The 24712-nt window shown below is 44.6% G+C and overlaps 1 protein-coding gene across 1 annotated transcript in view; it reads right to left on the bottom strand.

The window, feature by feature from the left end:
• The window catches only part of LOC136444890 (protein turtle homolog B-like), a 145827-nt gene extending 130107 nt beyond the window's left edge, over positions 1-15720 (bottom strand). Inside the window, exon 1 of the mRNA XM_066442647.1 lies at positions 15575-15720. The gene's annotated coding sequence lies outside the window, so the exon portion shown is untranslated. The remainder of the gene's footprint in view (positions 1-15574) is intronic.
• Positions 15721-24712: the final 8992 nt, after the last annotated feature.

The following is a 24712-nucleotide window of genomic DNA, read 5'->3' as shown; positions in this document are numbered from 1 at the left end:
TACGGCGCGTGAATTGCAAACGGGCGGTCTCTACAGTAATTCTGGGTTTATTGAGTTTACCTTGATGTTGTAGTAACGGCGGGAATGGCGGGGCGGACAGAGAGGTTGTTAGTGCTGCAATGGGGTGGGATTTGTCTCGGAGGGTGAGATATTGCGACGTAACAAAGTAATCAGACACTATCGCATGTTTTATGTACTGACAGAAGTTGCTGAGCACTTGGTGATCTCTGAATATCACCAAGATCTACAAAGCGGAAAAGTTGAAAAGAGGAGAGAATTTAATTTCTTGAACATTTCTCAACTTCTTTAATCAACCAATATGGCGCACGTTTGATAACATCACAGTCACGTGACGGCAAACCGGGGCTGACCACGTGACGGCAAACCAGCTCCCATCCAGGAACGTTACTTTGCTTGTTGGGACGAAAACAAATTTCACCCCATCCGTCCAGAGAATCTGAAGTTCATAACATTATAGTAACTTTATTGCACAACAATTGTACAAGGTACAAAGTATGGCATTCACTGGTACATAGATAACATATGAAACTCATGAAAATTTACTTTCGTAAGTTTAAATGACAGCTTTAACAACAAACACACTACAAGTCTTCATGCGGAAAGCCATTTGTCGTATCCAAGGAGCCGGAACGATCAGGCTCCACGGGAAGACGTTGGTATAAGACATAATGATACGTTTATCACAAGTTCCTTCCCGTAGGCTAATTACAAGTACATGTAAAACGGAGATGACATATAGACAATCCCTTATAGCCTCTCGAGACAATGTCTGGCGCACTGTCATTGCCAACTCGTATCAGAGGTTCGCAAAAACATACTGGTCATTCGCATGTGTTCCGGGAATGAGAACTATTCGCATGTGTTCCTGAAATGAGAACTATTCGCATGTGTTCCTGGAATGAGAACTATTCGCATGTGTTCCTGGAATGAGAACTATTCGCATGTGTTCCGGGAATGAGAACTATTCGCATGTGTTCCGGGAATGAGAACTATTCGCATCTGTTCCGGGAATGAGAACTATTCGCATCTGTTCCGGGAATGAGAACTATTCGCATCTGTTCCGGGAATGAGAACTATTCGCATGTGTTCCGGGAATGAGAACTATTCGCATCTGTTCCGGGAATGAGAACTATTCGCATGTGTTCCGGGAATGAGAACTATTCGCATGTGTTCCGGGAATGAGAACTATTCGCATGTGTTCCTGGAATGAGAACTATTCGCATCTGTTCCGGGAATGAGAACTATTCGCATGTGTTCCGGGAATGAGAACTATTCGCATGTGTTCCGGGAATGAGAACTATTCGCATCTGTTCCGGGAATGAGAACTATTCGCATGTGTTCCGGGAATGAGAACTATTCGCATGTGTTCCGGGAATGAGAACTATTCGCATGTGTTCCGGGAATGAGAACTATTCGCATCTGTTCCGGGAATGAGAACTATTCGCATGTGTTCCGGGAATGAGAACTATTCGCATGTGTTCCGGGAATGAGAACTATTCGCATCTGTTCCGGGAATGAGAACTATTCGCATCTGTTCCGGGAATGAGAACTATTCGCATGTGTTCCGGGAATGAGAACTATTCGCATCTGTTCCGGGAATGAGAACTATTCGCATGTGTTCCGGGAATGAGAACTATTCGCATGTGTTCCGGGAATACGAACTCGAACCGAACTGCCAAAACATAACAAGTCTTCATAAATGAGAAGCAATCTTCTATCTCATTAAGACACCTCAAAGGAGCCATGCCGATCAACCTGCACGGGGAAGAAGTGGGTCTAAGACATATTGGCTGTGTCTGATGGCCTCTTGAGAAGACTCTTAGCGCACGGCCAATGTGACCTCCTTATGAATACGGATGTCTTGAAGGAAACAGAACCGTCATCCCCGCAGGGAAGAAGTCGGTCCAAGACGTATAGCATGTCTTAAAGAAGCCCGTTGGACAATACCTGGCCTACTGCAAACTCGTACAAAGGGTTCGCAAACACAAGCTCTACCGGAATGATGCAAATCCGGAATTGTTCCAGTAATATGTGGGCCATCCGGATCTGTTCCTGGAATGCGGGCTACCCGGATCTGTTCCTGGAATGCGGGCTATCCGGATCTGTTCCGGGGTTTGCGGGCTATCCGGATCTGTTCCCGGAATGCGGGCCATCCGGATCTGTTCCCGGAATGCGGGCTATCCGGATCTGTTCCCGGAATGCGGGCTATCCGGATCTGTTCCCGGAATGCGGGCTATCCGGATCTGTTCCCGGAATGCGGGCTATCCGGATCTGTTCCGGGAATGTGGGCTATCCGGATTTGTTCCGGGAATGTGGGCTATCCGGATCTGTTCCGGGAATGCGGGCTGTCCGGATCTGTTACGGGAATGCGGGCTATCCGGATCTGTTCCGGGACCGCTGGCCATCCAGATCTATTCCTGAAACGCTTGTTGTCATGATCTATTCCGGAAACGCTTGTTGTCATGATCTATTCCGGAAACGCTTGTTGTCATGATCTATTCCGGAAACGCTTGTTGTCATGATCTGCTCTGAGAATATCAACAGCCCGGACCTGTTCCGGGAATCCCGGCTATCCTACCAACACGGGGAAGAGTTTCTCATTTCCTCATAAAGTAGGGGGATGACTTATTGCCGATGTTTAATAACTTCTTCAGAAGACGCCTGGCGCAAAGCCAACTAGTACAAAGGTTCGCCTTCATAAATCCTCCCCAACCGACTGCCCGGACGTGTCTGATCTACTCTGGGCTCAACTCGGAAAATTAGACCATAAAAGAACGCAATAACGGGGGTTTCTATGTGCTACGGTTCTAAGCATGGTCGTAAATCACGTTGCAGCCGTCTCATTTGACGTATTGGATACATCTTATACAGACATCTTTATTGACAAAATAAAAGTACAGCGACTTCCGTGAGGTCTGCTACATCCATACATGCAAACAGTCAAGTGGATACAAAGAAACTAATCATAGGGCGTTTCTGTGTGCCACGTAAAAGCTCGTACATGCATGTGGCTGTCTCATTTGACGTATTGGATACGTTTTATATGAAAAATGATTATCGATATTTCGCAATTTGTTCTATTTTTCAAGACACAAGACGGACGAAGAATAGCTTTTAGCTGAAGGAACATCATACGTTATATCCGAGCATTCAATTGGTAATTGAAACTCAAGTTTTTCACATCGAAAAAGTTCAGCTAATGAGATGATTTTTTTTTTATGTGAAATACTTGAGTTATACAAAATGCTTGAGTTGATACAAAATGCTGAGCTCATCATTTTATGTTCCTACGTTTTCTTCACGTTCTTTGCCCCGCTCTTGGGCTATAAATACAGCACTCTATTTGGGTCAGGGCCACACTGATGTATTTTACAGCGAAAGCAATAAATACTTTATTTGCCGCTAATCCGAGTCGAGATGAAGTATTTTTCACCAAGGTGGTCTGATATGTCATGCATGGAACAGGCCGTGGGAGACAGGTAAGATGGAAGGAAGGCGATGAAATGGATAGAAGAGAGGGAAAGGAGGGACGCGAGGAGAACTGAAGGAGGGGAAGAAGAAGGAAAGAAAGAAAGAAGGAAAGAAAGAAAGAAAGAAAGAAAGAAAGAAAGAAAGAAAGAGGGGAGGAAGGGAGGAAGGAAGGGAGGAAGGAAGGAAGGAAGGAAGGAAGGAAGGAAGGAAGGAAGGAAGGAAGGAAGGAAGGAAGGAAGGAAGGAAGGAAGGAAGGAAGGAAGGAAGGAAGGAAGGAGGGAGGGAAGGAAGGAGGGAGGAAGGGAGGGAGGAAGGGAGGGAGGAATGAAGATTGTAGGGAGGAAGGAAGGAGAGGAAGGAAGAAAAGAAGGAAGGAAGGAAGTCTTTTTTAAACAGAGAAAACAAATTTAGCTTCAGTCTGCCAGTCAAATCGATCGATCCTCGCGGTTCACGGCAAAAAAACTTTTTCGCAGAGACAACGAAAGCAGATAATGAAGTCAACTGAAGTAATGAGGAAAGTCAGGAAATTTAGCCTAACCGAATCTCCAAGAAGATGTAGGAAGACAACATTAAATTTCTTAATCTTCCGGGGTCTGGATCGGCGGGCCTTCCTGGAAAGGGTTGTTGCTATGATACCACTAGCTTGAGCAACCGCCGCCTAACTCTGACGATAGAGTGGGTAGCTGAAGTTGAATTGATGAAGCTTCGACTTTCTCAAGGTCAAGACTAATTCCGAGACGGAAATGCGGGATTTCCGGGCCTGTTTTCTTCTTAATTTCTCTAGAGAGTCTTTTCCCTCTTATCCTTGGACCACACGGAGCAGCCGGAAATAAGGTTCGGCGTCGGAGCACCACTACACCCGGTTATTACCTCGGCCGACAGGACGGTATCGGGAATCAATAGATATCGATCCGCGGCTGTGTTCTTGAGAATGGTGTCGTAAACCGGCTGGGAAAGCCTGGACGTTCGGGTGTCGTAAAATGTCAAGACGTCGTAATCAACAGGTGGTCATAACAATAACGTTAATTACAAGATTGACACCACCCCTTCCATACACACTCCTACAATGGAATGCTCTGATTTCAGGGATCTTGCCTCTGGAACCAGAAGCCGTGAGTCCGATCCCGACTGTGCCGCTCACTCGACATGCACGCTACCGGAAAGGGTTGCAGTCCTTAGGACGGGACGTTAAGCCGTGGTCCACTGTTCATTGTGCTTGTCGAAAAGAGCTAGGGGAATTTCCCGGTACAATGAACCTGTAAATACTGTACATGGCGTCTGTCTTCCTGTCACAACCAGTGGAAGAGGAGCTCTTCAGTGAGCTAAACTGGATCGAGATCACTTTCCTTTTCTTTTCTTTTGTTTTCCTCAGTACATTACGAAAGAAGAAGAAAGGTACTTTACGAGCCATGTGAGGGAATACTAGTAAATATACGCATTGCAAAATCGATACGCCCCCGCCCCGAGTTAATTCTACCGACACTATAAACCTGAACAACCCGCTGACATTCACCGCGCATTAAGGATAATTTCACGGACTCCTGGTTCTGTATTTTTAATGTTGAGGCCGTAACATCGGGATTTTATGGGTGACATCAGTTTGGAGACCACAAATCTGATTGAAGAGCGCGAAAAGAGAAGTGTGAAACTCGTTTTGTAAGTGCTTTACAACACATTTGTTAATTCTCTTACAGTGTCATAGCAATTGTGACATTTAAGAGCAGTTTTGACAAGGGCTTTACGGTGACTTGCCGGTTTTGCCGAAGCTAGCTTGGCAGTGACAGCCATCGAAAAGATGTTCTCAACTCCTCTTTGAAAGGAGCCTATCTCTCAATTCAGATGCTTTTTTCATATTTCATATTTCAAAATGTATCTTAGATTGCAGTACATCCTCAGCGCTGCTATTTTGTCTGTGAAACTGGAAGGGCCGCAAAGCATCGATATATATATCTTACACACATAAGTGGGGTCGTGTGGCGCAACGGCAGAGCGTTCGGCTCAGAACCAAAAGGTCCCGAGTTCGAATCCTGTACATGTCATGTCACCGATCTTGTGCCCTTGGGAAAGGCTCTTTACACGACTTTCCTCACTCCACCCAGGTGAAAATGGGTACCTGACTTCGGTTGGGGAAGGTCGTATTGAGGTCACCTGGTGGCGCCGAATGGCAGCCGCCCAGACCCTTGCGACAATTCCACATAATGCGAGTGGATAAGATATGTATATGTTGTGTATTATGTGAAACCTGTAAACCCTGCATCAATTCAGCGCTAGAAAGGCTGCCATTGCGAGTAATTTCTGACCAATAAAAAATTAAAAAAAATAATAAAAAATTCTTTAAAAAATTCTTTGGTAAGATGGCGAAATCTGCCATCTCTGATTGCCCTGCTTGTCGCAAGTACGAGAATTTCGCTACACTGGACGCGACTGTGATAATGGATATTATATTGACACAAGAAACATGTGTCTGCAATATTACAACATCCCCACACCCGACTGAACACGTAGGATACGTCGTAGGAACATGTATCATTCCATGTCTACTTTAGAACCAGCGAAATTTCAAGATATTCGAGAAGAGAAGCCTGCCCTGTGTTATTGCCTTGTTTATCATATGTACAAGAGGTTCGCTACACTGTTTACAACTGTAACAATGGATACTATATTGACACAAGAAACGCGTGTCACGTCTACCCTATTGCTACATCGATGATATCCCTGCACCCGACTGAACACATAGGGTATATCAAAGATACATGTATCATTCAATACGTGATTCAGAATCAGGGACCTTCCAAAATCTTCAAGAAGTGAGAAGTCTGCTTTCTCCTATTCGCATGTTTGTCACATGTCAGATACAAGCAGTTTGCCACTTAATGCAACCATAAGAACAGATACATTGACACGTTCTCTGCTACACTGTCGCTACATCACTGCACCAGACTGAACGCATAGGGTATATCAAAGATACATGTATCATTCAATACGCGATTCAGAATCAGGGACCTCCCGAGGTCTTCAAGAAGTGAAGTCTGACATCTCTTTTTCGCATGTTTGTCACATGTCATGTACAAGCAGTTCGCTACTAAATGCAACCGCAATAACGGATACATTGACACATTCTCTGCTACACTATTACCATATCACTGCACCCGACTGAACGCATAGGGTATATCAAAGATACATGTATCATTCAATACGCGATTCAGAATCAGCGACCTTCCAAGCTAAGGAGATCATGAACGCATCGCACTGCATAAATCCACACCGGAGGCGATCTGGGGAAATTGTTCGTTCGTGTCTTTCTGGAGGAGAAGAGACGAGGGTTCCAAGTTCACGGTTAGCGCAGCTTAGAGTCCAAGTTCACGAGTATGGCAGCTTAGAGTCCAAGTTCACGGGTATGGCAGCTTAGAGTCCAAGTTCACGGGTATGGCAGCTTAGAGTCCAAGTTCACGGGTATGGCAGCTTAGAGTCCAAGTTCACGGGTATGGCAGCTTAGAGTCCAAGTTCACGTGTATGGCAGCTTAGAGTCCAAGTTCACGGGTATGGCAGCTTAGAGTCCAAGTTCACGGGTATGGCAGCTTAGAGTCCAAGTTCACGGGTATGGCAGCTTAGTGTCCAAGTTCACGGTTTTCGCTGCTTAGAGTCCAAGTTCACGGTTATCACTGCTTAGAGTCCAAGTTCACGGGTATGGCAGCTTAGAGAGACGCTGGTGTGTTCACTTCCGTAAACCCACTTTAGATCTGTGCGACGGTGGCACTAATGATTCCTTTGTGAGCAGGCGTGAATGATGTGCATGTTTAGAGTGTGGGAGGCGGTATCAATACTCGCGCATGCAGGGAAGCCGGAGGTCCCGTCAGTCTTTGAGCAGAGCCACGCCTCGAGTACGTTAAAGAGCCCACCACACGTATAACAGTAGGGGTTCACCCTGGAAAGTGTGAATAGCAAAAGCCCTGTATGTCTACAATTCACTGGCAAGTCGTTAGAAATTTCCTTTGACTTTTGGGATGTAGAAAGTTGTTGTGGTTGTTTTCCTCGAAATTTGAAAAGAACCATGTTTTAACATGAACGTTATATTTCAACTTGTTCACGGACACCATGTCCAACAAGTCGTTGGGAAAAGCACATTTACCCATTTAAGTCTGCTGTACTATCTGTACCGGGGTGGTATACATTTATTTGTGCCACAACTTGCATGCTTGAAGAAATTTTCAGTTTGAATCAAAGTCCGAGAATTTACATTTCCAGACTTTCAGTGATCATTGTTACACGGTCCAAAACCGAGCGCAAGTCACATCGCTTTGCCAGGATGGCCGCTTGAAATAAAGCGTTGTATTTCAGCCAGCAGTGTGAAATGAAACACCGTGATATATCCTACAACTGCCACATTTAAGATGTTCCCATAAAATATTCTAGCCGCTAAACCACCACGGTCCAAAAGCCCGGGGCAGGGAAACAAACGACAGCCGTCAGAACAATTCTCCCCCCCTATCCGTCAGAAATGCTGCTATTGGAGTCTCGTCCATAAAAGGACATGGCGTGAAATGGGGGTGCGACACCGGGTGTCCTCCATCTCCATATAAGGAGCGGGGCGCAATTTTTCAGGCGGATTTGGATCAGTTTGTTTTGACCTATCCTCGCGTGGAGCATTTCGTCCTTGTCTCAAATATACTCGCAGACGATTAATTCATCGCCGGGCGCTTCTCGGGAGGGAAAAATCGATAAGAAACCGACTCGGATGGGTGAGTAGGTCGGGTCTGCATTGTGCATGTGTCTCAGAAATGTTGTCATTCACGGAGTGTTTGGCTCGCGAGGTTGTCAAATATCTGTCTTTTTTTACAATATACAGAAAAAGATACATGTTATACACAGTGATGCCATGATCAAGCAAATGTTAGCGGACAACTTGACAAATATACAAAGAATAACATGGTCGGGTCTGTATTATGCATGTGTCTTAGAAATGTTGTCATTCACGGAGTGTTTTGCTCGCGAGGTAGTATAACATCTTTCTTTTCTAATTGCAAAACACACAAAAAACAAGATACAAGTAATACACAATGGTACCGTACTGAAGCAAATTGCATATGCTAGTGGCGCCACATAACAGGTATACAATAAACATGTAGACTGGAAACTGGTCGGTGTATGTATATATACAACCACAATAATGTGATGTAAGTAGAAGTTGATATTTCGCTACCAAAATTTCAGTGGTGTGCAACATAGGTGCTTTTAGTTAATGTGAACGTGACAATAACAGAAATGACGTATTCAAATCAGCCATCAGGGAATCTACACAAAGCCAAATCCTTGCCATGTTTTGAGCAACTTTCCACAGCTTTTTTTAGTTGAACAAACTACAAACAAAGTTACGTCCTTAGGTGAGGCAACAATGACGTTTTATTGACGCAACAAAGGGTACAGTGCCGGGAATGCCAGGAATCGACCCCATCACCTGTCGATCTCGTCAAAAATAGTTACTCAAGCAACTGGATAAGATTTTGAAACAGTCAGACGTTTCAGACAACATCCGGTGTCTTTCGTCAGTGACTAACGATAGGACTGAGAACACCAGGTTTTATACCAAAACTCTGAATAGAAATGTTAATGAGGTTAAGACAATTTAGGATGTCTTGAAGTATTTTAAAAAAGAAGATTAATTCAAGACAAAGTTTTATGCCAATGGTTCAATTAGCTACTGTTGCTTTAGTACAGTAAAACAGTAACTAAATGTTGTTTGTCCGGGGTGGGGGTGGTGGGTAGTGCATTATCCCAGGTGCCTGAAAGTTCAACGCGTAGACCCCCTTTCCTATTGAGGGCGGGGTTGTACATCCTCTCATATATTGCTTCTCTGACTCCCCGTTCGAACCAGCGGGCTTCACGATCTAGGATGTCCGTGGATTCGATCTCGTATTTGCTAGATTAGCCTCTCAGTCACTCGACGTTAATTTTTCCAGATATTTCTATCTAAAATATAAACTTTTTTTACCAAGTTTGTTTGTTTCTCTTTCCTGATATATCCACTGTATCCAGTTCGTCCGTTCCCGGACTTGCGATGTTATCAATGACAGAATGAGTAACAACTTGGGACGTGAAATTGTTTCCGCCAAAAGCTTCGGATCGATTCGCTTTTGTGAAATCACGCCCGAATCGATACAGATTTAATCTTTTTTATCCCTTCATCCGTAAATATTTTCGCTTGAATAATCCGATATATGGATCTGTACTGCGGCATCGTCTGGGCATTCTGTGGTGGATTCGGGAGGAAAGAACTTCATGCTGGCGTTGGTTTGTGCGCCCCTTGATTCTGGACGCTCTCACCGCCAAGGCCCGGGTTCGATTCCCGGGGTGTGGGAACTACTGCACGGGGCGAGTAGTACAGTCTTCTGGCTCCAGGGAATCGAACCCGGACCGCCAGCTCACAAACCCAACGTACTTACCACAAGGCTAATAGGTCTGGACCAGCTAGACTGTAAGACCAGTAAGTGGCACTTGAACCACATTGTTTCACTAGCCTTAAAGTTGACGTCAATCTCGGAAGAATAGTATAAAGTCACCATGAAGTCGGATTTAACTGTAATTTCCCAGCTACGGAGCGTCAACTAGCTAGCTCTGCATCCCACTGAAAGTTCTCCCCATGGTGCAACGCGCGGACTCTCGCGAGACGTCAAGAGCAAACTCACGCGAGACTTCCAGCAACAAAGTTGCTCGTACTTCAGAATCCGATATATGGATCTGCCGTGGCGTCGTCTGGAGCTGATTCGTGATGCATCTGACCTTGAGGTTTAGGTGAACATCCGGGATCACATTGATCTTGGTCTGCACTTGTAGATAAGTGTTTTAGTGTTTATTGAAGAATCTGCAAAAACTTTTTATGAGATAGTGTTCAGAATTAGCACTAGGTAATCGGTCTGTGTGAGCGTTTCAGGGTTGTATGAAGTCTACTCTTCTTTGTACTTTAAAAATGATGCAAGCTGTGCACACGTCCATGACGTTTTTCTAATGCTTAGTGCTCAAACCGATCTCCGTGGTGCAGTGCACACCCTCGCGAGACCTAAAGAGAAAATCCACGCGAGACTTTCTGCACACCTCTCTTGTCAACCCCACTATAAGCGATGCCCAGTCAACGCTATGTGCTCAAACTTCTACCAATGGTGCAACGCGTGAACTCTCGCGAGACCTCACGCGCAAACTCACTCGAGAGTTGGGCTTTCCTCTCCGCTCCCCTCCAGGCGCGTCACCTCCTTAGCGCTGAGTGCTCAAAGTTCCCCCCATGGTGCAATGCGTGAACTCTCGCGAGACCTCACGAACAAACTCACGCGAGAGTTGGGCTTTCCTCTCCGCTCCCCTCCAGGCGCGTCACCTCCTTAGCGCTGAGTGCCTGCGCGCTGTCCGTAATGGCGTGCCGCCGTCCCTTCCACTCCACCCGCCAATCCATTACGCCTCCTCCAGGGCCGGCCGTTAGGAACTGCGGCGAGAGTTTTTGACAGGCGCGCACTTTCCGTGCGGCTCCAGCCGGCTATCGGCGAATTGATCCTGACGCGGGGTAATGGAGACCGAGAGGCGCTGGTTTCATCTCCGGCAGCTGATTACGGAAGTGAGAGCCGGAAAATGAGCTGTAACGCTGCCCGCCTTTGTGCAGGAATTACCCCCGCGCGATAGAAATCCAATGGTGTCAAACTATCCTATTAGGAAGTTCATCTTTGCCGCGGCAACTTGAAATGAAAAGGAGCGACCCCTGAAAGGGAAGTTTTGACCTCTTTTGAAAGGCTAAAACGAGTCGAGAGTGTTGTCAAGTTTTTCTGTCAGATGAAGTTAGCCAGGTTTTATGTCGAGCGACATTTTCCGTTATGATATCGCTTTTTACAAACGATGTCTTTGTGTGAAACAAACGACACTTCTGTGTGACTTATCATGCTGCAGAGCAACGTCTGGCCTATAGGCGGCGCTGCACTCAGCCGGGATCAAATTACCTCCATTGTTTTAGTCTCTTGATAAGAACAAATACATTTTTTACCCACCTTCCACCTTGAGTGCTACATGAAATTGTCGGTCCTGTTCTGGGGGTCAAAAAAGGGTCAACATAAGTGGGGCAATTACGTTAACAAGTTGACACTTGACCCTGTGTGTTCCACTGATTGGCACAGCGCGCGTGGTGTAGAATCACAACCGTATATGGAGCCGCTAAGGACAGAACGCGTGGTGTAGAATTACAACCAAATATGGGGCCGCTAAGGACTAGCATGGCTCATCCCCGAGACGTTTCCATGCTCATCACGTACATGGAACTTGTAGAGTTTGTTGTGAAGAAATTGCTAACTGAAAAAATGTTTCAACAACTATACGTTATTAGGAGTCTAATGCTCTTAATTTGGAAAAAAAACAGTTGAGGAATGAGAAATGTTTTGAACGCTCCACAGTCACATAAAATGACCTTGTGTTAAAACCACCAACATGGCGGACCCTGAATTAGAATTACGTCACAGCCACGTGATTTCGAACACTCCATATATGGAACTACACCTGACGATGCAAACTTTATGGCAGCTTTCAACATTCACTTATTTCCAAAAACCTGCAGAGTTTCTTGTGCAAAAATTTACACTGTGTGAAAATGCATCATCAGCAGCATATAAGGGACCACTAAATATGCACCGTTGCAAGCCACTGAGATCCAATAATACGTCATTAGTTTGTGTGCAGCGTTGATGAGAGAATGATGACGACATCAATCAAACCACGTCACGATTCATGCTCCAATCGAGGTGATTTAATGAACGGCGCATGCTTCGACGAGTTTACAAATAACGATGTAATTTTCATGATGATCTTAGGGGAAGAGATCGTAACGCTTAATTTTGCTTTGTTTGTTTTGTTTTCTTTTGCTTTCGCAGCATTTGTTCAGTTGAGCTGCCAGAGAAAATAAGAAAGTCGGTGTTGATCTAACATTCAGGCTCTTCTTCAAGCTTTCATTCTCAATATAAAGTTATAGCAGCAGAGGACATTGCCTCTGCTTTGTCTGACTGAAACACATCGATCCCAACAAAGTCTTCATTTGAACTTGACGCACGTCAGCAAACTACCTACAGTTTATAAACCTCGACAGTCTGGCAGTTTCTTCTATAAATCAGTTGTGTTAAAACTTGATTCGTCTTTGAGCCGCTGGACAGACAGTTTTCGGCCGTCTGTGCGGAATCCCGTAGTTTATAAAAGTCGGCGAGTCTGCTCATAGCTGTTTGATGTCCCGGACATGTTCTGCCCGCTCCCTTGTGGTCCGGTTACCGCATGCAAACCCGCAGTAAGCTCGCCGCTCCATCACGTTCAACTTGAGAGAGAACTTCCTCTAAGCAGGAGGCGACGTGCGGATTCATGTTTGCATGATATCTCATTTCAGCTGTCTCCAGGTGCACATTTGTCTTCTTGCTGACGTAAGCGGACGTCTTGAAGCGGTTTGAGGGCTTAAGTTAGGATCCCATAGAGACCAGAAACCTCTGAGCGTCTTAACATTACACAGGTTTCCGAACGCTTGCGCTCTTCTAGTGAGCATTCAATGGTCTCACTGTCTTTAATAACCTCCAAGGTTGTCCAATTATGTTTCGGTTGTTTTTGCAATGGTATTCGATGATTACAACATCAATGAGCAATGGTGTTTGGTTGTCCATTGGTTGCCCAACGTCAACGATATTCTTCCTGTAGAAATGGTACCTAGTCTTTTAGTGGTCTGCAACATCTCTAATTAGCCTTTTATTGATCCCAATTATCAATGATTTCGGATCGCCTGTTGTTTGTTCAACTTTCTTCATCTTTTTCTCACCAAACTTGAACTTCTAGCCATGCGTTGTTGTAATGGCGAATACTCTATTATTCGATTAATCTGACTGTTCTCAACAGAAAAAGCCTTGTTCAGGATTGATGGCGCACTTACAGACACGTAGCTTTAGTAACGAGTCAAAGTTACTTGAGAGTCTTCAGCTTCCAGTTAGGCTTGATTGAAGATAAGTTCAGCGCTAGGCGTTGTTGTGTGGGCGCGCACGTACTCCATTATCGGAGCAATCTTAAAGTTTTCGACAGAAAAGGCCTTCATCAAGAACAATGACCCACTTACGACCATATGACGTCCGTGTTAGGTCAAAGGTAGTAGGACGTATCTAGCCCCCGGTAAACTTGTTCTTGTATAAGGGACCATCAACGGTGAGTGGAGCCGTGGAAAACCAGGAAGGAGGTGGGATGATGATATCCGAGACTGGATGGGCAAACCACTGGTAGAGTGTTCTCACAGAGCCAGAGGCAGGGGGGAATGGAAGAGGCTGATACTGGAGGCTACCATAGTCCCCGACCCACAGGCATGAGGATGGGACTAGGTAAAGGTAAAGGTAAAGTTGTGCTAGTAGGGGTATGTTGTTAAGGCTGGAAGTTTATAATGAGTTGAGCGCCGGGCTTTGTTGTGATTGTGCGCACGTACTCCATTCTTGGATCAATCTAAAAGTTCTCGACAGAGAAAAGATTGGGCCGTATTTCTTCCCCACCTCAAAGCCCCGGAGGACGCGGCTTCGATCACTGATTTATTGGTGGGCCTGAACCGCAAACCTCCCAACTAGATCCGCGTAAAACTACCGACTTGATTCCCGGAGACCTCCCAACTAGATTCCCGGAGACCTCCCAACTAGATTCCCGGAGACCTCCCGACTAGATTCCCGGAGACCTCCCGACTAGATTCCCGGAGACCTCCCGACTAGATTCCCGGAGACCTCCCGGCTAGATTCCCGGAGACCTCCCGGCTAGATTCCCGGAGACCTCCCAACTAGATTCCCGGAGACCTCCCGGCTAGATTCCCGGAGACCTACCGACTAGATTCCCGGAGACCTACCGACTAGATAGATTCTCACAGACCTACCGACTAGATTCCCGGAGACCTACCGACTAGATTCCCGGAGACCTCCCGACTAGATTCCCGGAGACCTACCGACTAGATTCCCGGAGACCTACCGACTAGATTCCCAGAGACCAGTCGACTAGTCTGTATCATAAACTATTCATAACTTTTCAAGTATGTTTGATACATCATTGAGTATCATACTTTTTCTGACTTATAGCATAGAATTGACAAAAAAAATTGAAATACTTCAAAACTTAACTCCCGCAAATCCACCCCCCCTTGAAGGTTCTTTTTCTTTACATTGTTTTCTGATTTCCGATCCACCTGAGACTGGCGTCGATGCGCGATCACAATCGCAACGTCTTTTAGATCATGTTTAAGAAGACGGCGATATCGTAAATGCGTAATCAATCATCTTAACGGTTTAAGATGTCCTTATCGGGGCGCAGGCAGGCAGGGAAGATGGAACTCGTGATTAAGACGCGCGTAAACCTCCTCAAGGGTATGAAATGGAAAGTGAAATATATCGAACACGGGGGTGACAAATATGGGTGTCGCCGCGATGTCTTCAGCAAATCTGATCGTCGATAACGAGGCCGAATCAGCTCAGTTATGTGTGTGTCGTACCTTAGAGACCCCCAAATCTGACGCGAGTGGGCGATATAAACTAGAACATTGGTTTATACAAGCATACTCTGCGTACTAAAGCCATATGAACTACATATGGATAATCAGACCGGCACAGGGCGGAAAGAAACGACCGTCTTAGGTTTACCAACCAGCTCAGTTATGGGGATGTCGTACATTAAGGACCCTAAATATGGCGCGACTGTACGATATAAACTAGAACATTGATTTATACAAGCATACGCTGCGCACTAAAGCCATATGAACTACGCTGTACACACGCAGACCAGTACAGGGCAGACAAACGTGCGTGCTGAAATTCAGCACGACCGTCTCTAGTTTACCATACTACATACTAGTAAGTGTGCAGTACGTACATACTGCAGTGCAGATGATGTTTTATCTATCCTTGTACGTTATGTTTTTGAGTTGCATTAATTCGCCATGAAATAATTCCTGAAACATCTCTGCCTAACAAGAAGTTGGCATTTTGTAAAAGAAAAATAACCGACATTGCATCTCTTTAGATGGCGTTTTGGCGGGCGCCACAAGAAAGCGCTAAACAAAAGCTCTACCTACCTTGGCATTGCCAGATCTGCGCTCTTGATGTTGAACTTGGAGCGTCTCTTCACGTACGGCGGCGCGCCCTCTCCCGCCAGCCTCCGTCCGGAGCCTTCCCACGTACCACCCCCAACTCACTCATGCCGTTAAACCTCCAGACGTACCGAAACAAGAAACCATCGACCGCTACACAGTTTCTGTGCCTGTATCTGTACAGTCCAGCCGGTATCACCAACACCTGTCTGTGTAACACACCAGCTTCGCAGGCACACCGTAGCGGCGGCGGCTGGCTGTATCACACAGTACAACCTGTCACTCCTACGGCCTTCATATCTGAGTCTAACCACCGTTTGGAGCAATCTCATGAACAGCTCACCGCGATATTTGATGCCGTGTACGTACAGGTCTGCTGCACGGCAGGAACGTAAGAACTTATCGACCCTCCAGCGGGATGATTTCCGACTCAGTCGATCTCATTCCGACTCCGGCTGTTTTAAAAGCGTGGCGATGACGTCACAGCTGATCACGTGACGTCTTGGCCAGGCGTCTTCGCCAGCACGACTGATTGCACCATCAACTTCAAAGGCGTCTTGGTGCGCCCCCTGAGACGCCCCGCTGCCAGGGAGGTATCAGTCTTCTTAAAGATCCGCTTTCTTGGCGTGTTATTGATCTTGTGGAGTGTACGGGGGTTTGTTCAACTCTTCACTGACGAAGTTCAATGCCAATGTCAGGCTCGATCTCGGAGTCAGCTGATAAACTTGGACTTGCTGACTGGTCAGTTTCCGGACAAGGCAATCAGAGGTGGCAGACTTCGACCCCTTACCCATACTGCTTTGTGACCATTTCAGTTCCGCATTTGAAACTAGCAGCACTAAGGACGTATTGCAATACTCAAGTGTATTTATCGGGAATCGCAGAAACACACATAGACACATAAACGCACGCACACACACAGACACGCACACACACACACACTGACGGGAATAGACAGACGAACGGACGGACACATAATATATAGACACACACACAGACAAAGACACACACAAACCCACACACACAGACAAAGAAACAGGCAAATAAACAGGCATACAAGCCAAGAACAATATCAAAACCAAGAAATAACATCCATGTGAACTAAGTTTGAAACTCAGAGCTAGCCCAGGAGGCGTGCAGGCCTATCCTGTTCACTGTGATGTGACTTGCCGAGGTATTATCACAACCGCACCCCTGTGTTCAACCTGCGGTGTGCGCGCATCCTACAGGCTCTCAGTTGGTTCACACTAGACTCCGAGTTTGTATTCTGTACGTTTAAGAACCAGCGATGCGGTAACGGATCGATGTTTGACTTACGAAGGTGGCTTATGTGCTAATTCATTAACATCTCGTTAAATGATCATGTATTGTATCGACGACCAAATACCAATGTAAAATGTTCAAGACTAGTAAGCAATACAAACGCTGAGATTATCCTATTGCTGTTAATCATATCAATAGAACTTAAAAAAAATACTTTTAATCTTTAAGGCCGTGAATTTTATGTATAGGATTTTACCCAGCTGTATATTAATCAATTGTATTGCCTACAGTCGATTTTTTACTCATGTGAAAGGAGTGTGCAATTCAGCCTAAAGGCTGCGAAATGCTTCTGTGAAATAAACCATTACCATTACCATCTTAGCGCTTTTCCTGGATGAACGCTCGTGTAGCTAAGGGATAAAAGGATAGTAATAGAAGTCAGAGAGCTGGAAACGTGCGGAATTTCCCTGTATGCTGTTAGGCCATGTTAATTTGATTATATGGATGACATCCTCAGAGAACCCCAAAACTGATGCGAGCGTGCGAATAATAAAAGTTGAGAAATAAAAATACTTTCCTTCATAATTAAATCTACGTGGTCAGGAAGGTTGTGCAAATGACTAAACACAAATAGTGCGATATAGCGAATGATAAATTCTTCATTTTCATTTCTTCACATCCTCTTCTTTGACTTCGGAATTGATTTTGGCATTCTGCTACATTAGAATAGTTTTCCAACATTTGTTTGTTGCAATTTACGGTATATATCATTATATCATTTTGCAGCTGCTTTGTACGATTTACAGTATGATGGAAAACTTTTATTTTTATTTTTGGAATCGGACGAAAATTGATGCGTGCGCGGATGTCATCCATATAGTTAAATCAACATGGCCTTAGGGCCCTGTCACACTTGTGCGTAAAAGTATATTCAAGTGCGCGTGAGTTGCGCATTGACATTCTTTTGGTTTAAGTAAGGTTTGCGGGGAAAAAGCTGTTTTCTGCTTTGACCCACGGTTGTGCAACCTAGTGATCGAACCTTAGAAATCGCTTATTCGGCTGCAAACTTAAACCTAAACCAAGAACATGCTAATACGCAACTCACGCTGGCTTGTACATACGCTCAAGTGTGACAGGGGCTTTAGTTGTGTGAATGACCGGGTAGTGCCGTTTGCATGTTGATGTATTCTCGGGATGAAAGTCGCTCCACCCCGCGGCACTTCCGCCCTATTACCGGACGGTGTCGGATTACTCGGGAACGTATTACACAAATTGAAGGACTTTGGGGCGATTTGTTTTTGCTTTGTTAGGGGGAAGGTAGGATTTTTTATTTACTGTTGCGACGCAAAAGGTGAGTATGTGCGGTGACTAGGATTAGACAGATTGGAGGACTTTTGGGCGATTTGTTTTTGCTTTGTTAAGAGGAAGGGTCCGTTTTGTAATTTACTGTGTCGACGCAAAAGGTGGGTATGTGCGGTGACTAGGATTAGACAGATTGGAGGACTTTCGGGCGATTTGTTTTTGCTTTGTTAGGGAGAAGGTAGGATTTCTTATTTACTGTTGCGACGCGAGGGCTGGATATGTTCGGAGACCAGGCTTATATCCAGTTCTTGCGCAAAGAATCAGCAGACAACGGGGGAAATTTTATGTCCCTTACAGTTCAATTTGGACAGTGGAATACCTAGGACCGTATTACACAAATTGAAGGACTTTGTGGCGATTTGTTTCTGCTTTGTTAGGGGGAAGGGTCCGATTTGGAATTTACTGATGCGACGCGAGGGCTGGATACGTTCGGTGACCAGGCTTATATCCAGTTCTTGCGCAAAGAATCAGCAGACAACGGGGAATATTATATATCCTTTTAGTTCAATTTTGACAGTGGAATGGCCGTATTACACAAATTGAAGGACTTTGAGGCGATTTGTTATTGCTTTGTTAGGAGGAAGGTCGGATTTTTTTATTTACTGATGCGACACGACGATGGGTATGTGCGGTGGTCAGGCTTAAACAGATTGGAGGACTTTGGGGCGATTTGTTTTGCTTTGTTAGGAGGAAAAGTTCCGATTTGTAATGTGCCGTAGTGACACGGAAGGTACGTGGATATGCACGTTGTGACATGTCTAAGAGCCACTTCCTGCACAAAGACTCATCAGACAATATGAATGATCACATGTCCCTTTCAGCGGATTACCTGGGACCGTAAAACACAAATTGGTGGACTTTGGGGCGATTTGTTTGTGCTTTGTTAGAGGGACGGGTCCGATTTGTGATTCATTGTGTAGACACGATAGGTGCATATGTGCAGTGACTCGGCTTAAACAGATTGGAAGACTTTGGGGCGATTTGTTTCTGCTTCGTTAGGAGGAAGCTCTGATTTGAAACTTGCATTTGGGGTCATTTGTTGTCGCTCAGTTAGAGGAAAGGGTCGGGTTTGTACTCTGGTGCCAAGACGAGGAGTGCGTGTGTGTGTATGTGATACGGAACAGACGGTTGATTATAATGATCCCTCACAGTTCGATTTTGTGCAGCGGACGCCTTTTTTGAGACAGTAAGACCGAGACGGGATTTTCCACTGCAAGTTTACAAGCATAAAGAGGAAAGCGACAAGAAAGCGGAATGGCAAATTGTCCCTGTCCCTGGTGCTGAACTATCGGTGCATCGTTTCAACACTTTTTTTAATCCATTCGACAACCAAGCCAGGAAATACACGTAGATGGATGGATGTGGGCAGGAGGCACATTTACAAAGGAAGTGCCATGCGTCTTCCCAATGATAAAAGAGATAACAAAACGCAGACGGTATGACAAACCGTCCTTTGTCGTTGGTGCTAGAATTTAGGTGCATTGATTAAATACTTTTGTAATCCATGCAACAACCAAGTCAGTAAATAAGACTTATAGAATATGAAGGTTCCGAAGAACATTGCACCAAGAAAAATGCACGGCGTCTTGTCTTTGGGGAAAGAGGTGAACGACAAGCGAACGGTAGGTCTGTCCCTGTCCCTGGTGCTAAGAGAATGGTGTAGAGTGTAACACGCTGTAATTTAGATGACAACAAAGCCAGAATAGATAAATACGTAGGAAGACACTGCCTCCCATACAAACAGTATGTCCTCCCTCGTCTTTCACTGTCCCGATGTGACAAGAGGAAACGACAAGTGAAAAGAATTGCACCTGTCCCTGGTGATGAATTATCAGTGCAATGTTTACATACTGCCGTAATTGACACGACAACCTAGCCGGTAAATGGATGAATATCCATTACGCACAGGAAGCCCATTACTCGTCTGCTAAGAAACTATTCTGTGTCTTCCTCTGTACCTGTATCTATATAGCCAGTATTACCGCCTTTCGGCGTAACACACGAGCTTCGCAGGCACGCGGCGCGGCAGCAGCTGGTTACGTTACACTGAACGGCCTGTTACACCTATCTTCTGCACATCTGACTGCAACCGTTCCTTAAAGCTATTTAATGAGGATGTTCCTACAGTATTTGAGGACCATGGGTTCCATTCTACAATGGTTCTCTTTTTCCTGTTGGTTAAAGATAAAAAAACGACAAGCATGCGGAATGACAAACTGTCCCCGTGCCTGGTGATTAATCATCTGTTTAAACACCGTTAAAATCGATAAAACCAAGTCAACAAATAAGACCGATGATGCCCAGAGAAGACGGATGGTCCAAAGCACGTTGCCCCTAAGGGATTGGGTGTAGTCGGTTTCTTCTGTTACTGCCACTGTGTGACTGGGAGAGTGCCTAATTGTTCTTACTGAAGTATTGGTGCTTAAGTAGCCATGTGCAGGTAAAACAAGAGTCATTCTATCGATGATACACTCACACAAATGCTGAGCTTGGGGTCTTAGAATGAAATATAGAAGCGAGAAGAGGACGGGGTGTAAAATTATCCCTGTCAAAGAAGTTCTCTGCTGTCATCTATTTCCAATGACATGTAGAATGCCTACAGCTAGCGCAGCTATCTTGTAACAAGAGTAGCAGCGGCCATGTCAGCATTTATCGTTATCAGACAGCTGATCGGGCATAAGTGACGTTTCTTCAAAGATAGTCATAAAATGTCATCCTTGACCTTGCACTGGTTGCCCCTTTAACTTTCTCTACATAACCCAAAGTCTGGATACAAAAATGTGGTCTGACATCCAATCCCGGTAAAGCGTCACAATTGGATATTTTCAAACATTAGAAATGAACCCAGCCGATTGTCTGACACCATCCCGACCATAACTCTGTTACTGCCACTAAGTCCGGGGTACTAGTATCCGCTGGGTAGACTTGGTTAGATCCGGATAAAGTAGATTATATCGCGTCCGTTTGGAATATCAATTCGTCACAGTTTTTATATGTGTGGGTGTAATAAGGCTTTTTCTTCAAGTCCACTGAAAACTTCTCACAGATATACTATGATAAACCTATGGCAGACTAGACACTTTTATTCCATCTCCTCTGTTGATATATATCATACGTAGTGTTTATTGATTGTTCTTCTGCACTTAGCCTTCGGGTCTGAATTTTCAGAGATTTTTATATTCTCCAGAAACCATAACTAGTGGAAAGAATTGACGACATTTCTCATTCACATAAATGTAAAACTGACATAGTGTGATGTTTGCCGTTACTCCAGGTGATAATGAATACAGCTTGGACCGGACAGGGACGTTCCACATGACGTCATGAGATGATCGAACGTTCCAAAGCGCCACGCGACATTCCAGAGGGATCGGTGTCGCCACGTGACGTTCCAAAGCGCCGCAGAGACGTTTCCAGGAACAACAAGAGACAATGACGCATCCGTCGCGCTCACTGATTGATCTTTGTGCTTACCTCAAACCCCTTCTGCGACTGGTTCTTCGCAGTGGGACCTGTCACCTTAAGATGGAAGCGGTTCCTTAAGGAGGTACCTGTCACACTTGGTAAGAAAACGGAAGACATAAAGGGCGTTTTAAAGCCATCTTGCAAGGACGTAATTGTAACTATAATACTGTAGAACTTTTCTTTACTGTAGTTAATGTCATCACAAGAGTTCGGACGTGAGCCCAGATTTAGATCTCATCTTGAATTCGAAAGTGATGGTGTACAATCGTGATATCGAAAAACGCTTATCTATTCCGCTAAGATGGATGCTTCTTAAAGATCTGTAAATTACGTGAGTGAGCTACAGTGCGAAGGTCGGATTCAGAAAGTCCTCATGTCGTTGCACTTTTTAGAAATTCCTCTAGAGGCCGCTACTGCGTGACTCAACACATGCACGTTTTACTACAGTTTGGAATACACGAGAAAATTGCAATTGAGTTCATCAAAGGAAATAGAGTTCAGCAGTTCAGTAAAATGGTTTTGCTACTGCTTCACAACAAGAGAGTAACTTCAGTAAAATGTTCGCTATTTCCTTTGATGTAGAACTTCGCTGTTACGTCTGATCCCAACATTTTGTCATACAAAATTGTATGTCGTGCTACATGAAAGTTTTCAACTATCAGGAATGTAGCGTGGACATGTTAGTTGTTGTTACAATATCTAGTATTGCTTATCAGTGAAGTCAGTCTTACATTTGTATTTCTTCTACTTCACCGTGCCATGTATGGGTCAAAACTGTTGTTGTACAATAAAGTTTTATGATAATTCTCTCTGTCTGTGTTGAGTCCTATTCATACACATGGAAAAGACTAGTTATTTGATTAGTTACAGCTGGATCTAATGAGCAAGGGGTGCAATTCTATTGTCATAATTTATTCGTATAGGTACATTTTATCGTAAAACATGAACGTTAAACCTTATAAACGATAGGTGAAACTTCGTAACTTTGTAGTAAAATAAGACTAGTTGACAGAGTATTTTAGAGACTATTGTTGTTGAAAGCTCTAATGTTGAACAATGTTATTCGTTAAAAGTATCTTCACGAACAGACCACAAACGAAAGTGACAGAGAGCTACACGGGACCCTTGCCATGACAACTCCTGGTTATGTCATTCCATGTCATGGAACGGCAGCCTCCCTTTCTGGGAGAAGATGTCAGCCCAAGTGGGCGGGCATGTGCGAGCCTTGGACGGCTGAGCTGAGCTGTCCTATGGCTTAGGAGATCACTAGTTCTCTATCTGGGAACTTAGTGTCTCAAAAAACTAGGGCCCTCCGCGGTGCCCTCCGCGGTGCCCTCAAGGCCGGTCTGGCCACGCCAGGCTGTGTCGCTGGACGTCACGTAACACGATGCCGCATTACGGGAGAATTATACGAAACAATTACAAAAATTAGTCATTATAAGTTCATTTTCCCAAACTCTTCTAGCCCTACCCTCAATACAAGTTTTGATATTGTATGCAAATGTATATCGTTATTCGACCTTTTATGCCCCAGCCCCACCTACACCCCCGCAAATTTTTACACTACCTTAACGCCATGCGTCTTTCGTTAGTGGTCTGGACATTAAAAACACCATTTGGGTAAATTATGTTGATATACACCTGTAACACAGGTGAGTGTAATTAATCCGAATATATCAATCACTATGGTAACTGAGATTCGGTCATAAACACAATAAAGACTAGAAGCCCTTGGTGTCGGTGACTGACTCGATGTTTAATGCTTTTGCTTCAATCAACAATTTGCAAGACATAAGAGATTCAGAACCCACGTAAAGAACAATATAATATGAAATACCCTCACCATACGAAACGCCAGTTGTAGAACATATACACTATTGAAAAAGAAGCAGTTTAGTTCCGTATCTTTACTGTTTTTACACAACCTTTACGGATCGGTGAATAAACTATGAGTTTCTGTACTCGTGCCTAGTGTTGTCGACGTTTCTCTCTCAGAAATTGTAAAGTTCTTGTTGCCGACATCATCGACGGCTTCCTCCGGTCCATGTGAAATGGTTCCTCTGGTTGTACTTGAACAACGTCTTCATGAACTATAAAAAAACAGTTTTTAGATAAAGGCCATCAACAGTTGTCAATGTTACAAGATGATACTGAAGTTAGGGTTTGCGGGTCTGACAAAAATGCGTCTCTTAGATAATCCTACACAGCGAGCCACATTCTCACAAGTATTGTCCAATGAGAGAGAGAGAGAGAGAGAGAGAGAGAGAGAGAGAGAGAGAGAGAGAGAGAGAGAGAGAGAGAGGATAGCTGGGAAACTCAGAGGGCCCTAAGCATGCTGTAACTCATGATCGAATCTTCCCTTGTAATCTCGTGAGAACAGATGGACTACGGGTGTAAGGAACTGGAAGTTTGAAAGCATGAAAGTAGCATAATTGAAGTTGCTAAATTACAAACGTCACAGGTAGAGATGTTGATGATAACAACGATTGCATAAAAATCATTTTTCCACCATCTAAAACTAAGTAAAAGGGTACGTACCAGATGAAAGGCTGGATGGCGTCCTTCTGAAGTCGTAATAACGTTCTCCGGATTCACAACTTCGTAACTAAAGCATCGCCTTTATTGTCATGCAGGTCACCTGTGATCACCTGTGAGGGAAGTACTAATAAGAATCACCTGAAGAACTTGTCTTTTCTGATGTTAATTTCATCCTAACGATTAGGATGCGTGACTAGTTTCAGATCTAATCGCAAACTCGACATTGATACAATCGTTATAATTAGAAATGGATCCATCTTTTATTTGTGCTTCATTCCGCTTAAAATGATATTCGAAAAATAGTTTCTGCTACTTTGGTTCAAACTTTTAATGGCGGCCGGTTTGTATCATTTCCATAATTGTCAATCTGAGACATCCTTTAAAAGCTGAGACCCCCTTCTCACATATCGCTGGCGAATTTGTTTTGGCAGATTAAGTCGTTAAGGTAAACTAGGAAACGATTTGTCGGGTCAAGGCTGATTCGAATCTGAGTTT

This window comes from Branchiostoma lanceolatum, chromosome 11 (genome assembly GCF_035083965.1).
Source record: "Branchiostoma lanceolatum isolate klBraLanc5 chromosome 11, klBraLanc5.hap2, whole genome shotgun sequence".
Lineage (NCBI taxonomy): Eukaryota > Metazoa > Chordata > Leptocardii > Amphioxiformes > Branchiostomatidae > Branchiostoma > Branchiostoma lanceolatum.
Note: the sequence above shows the minus strand (reverse complement) of the source record. Positions and strands in the feature narration are given on the sequence as shown.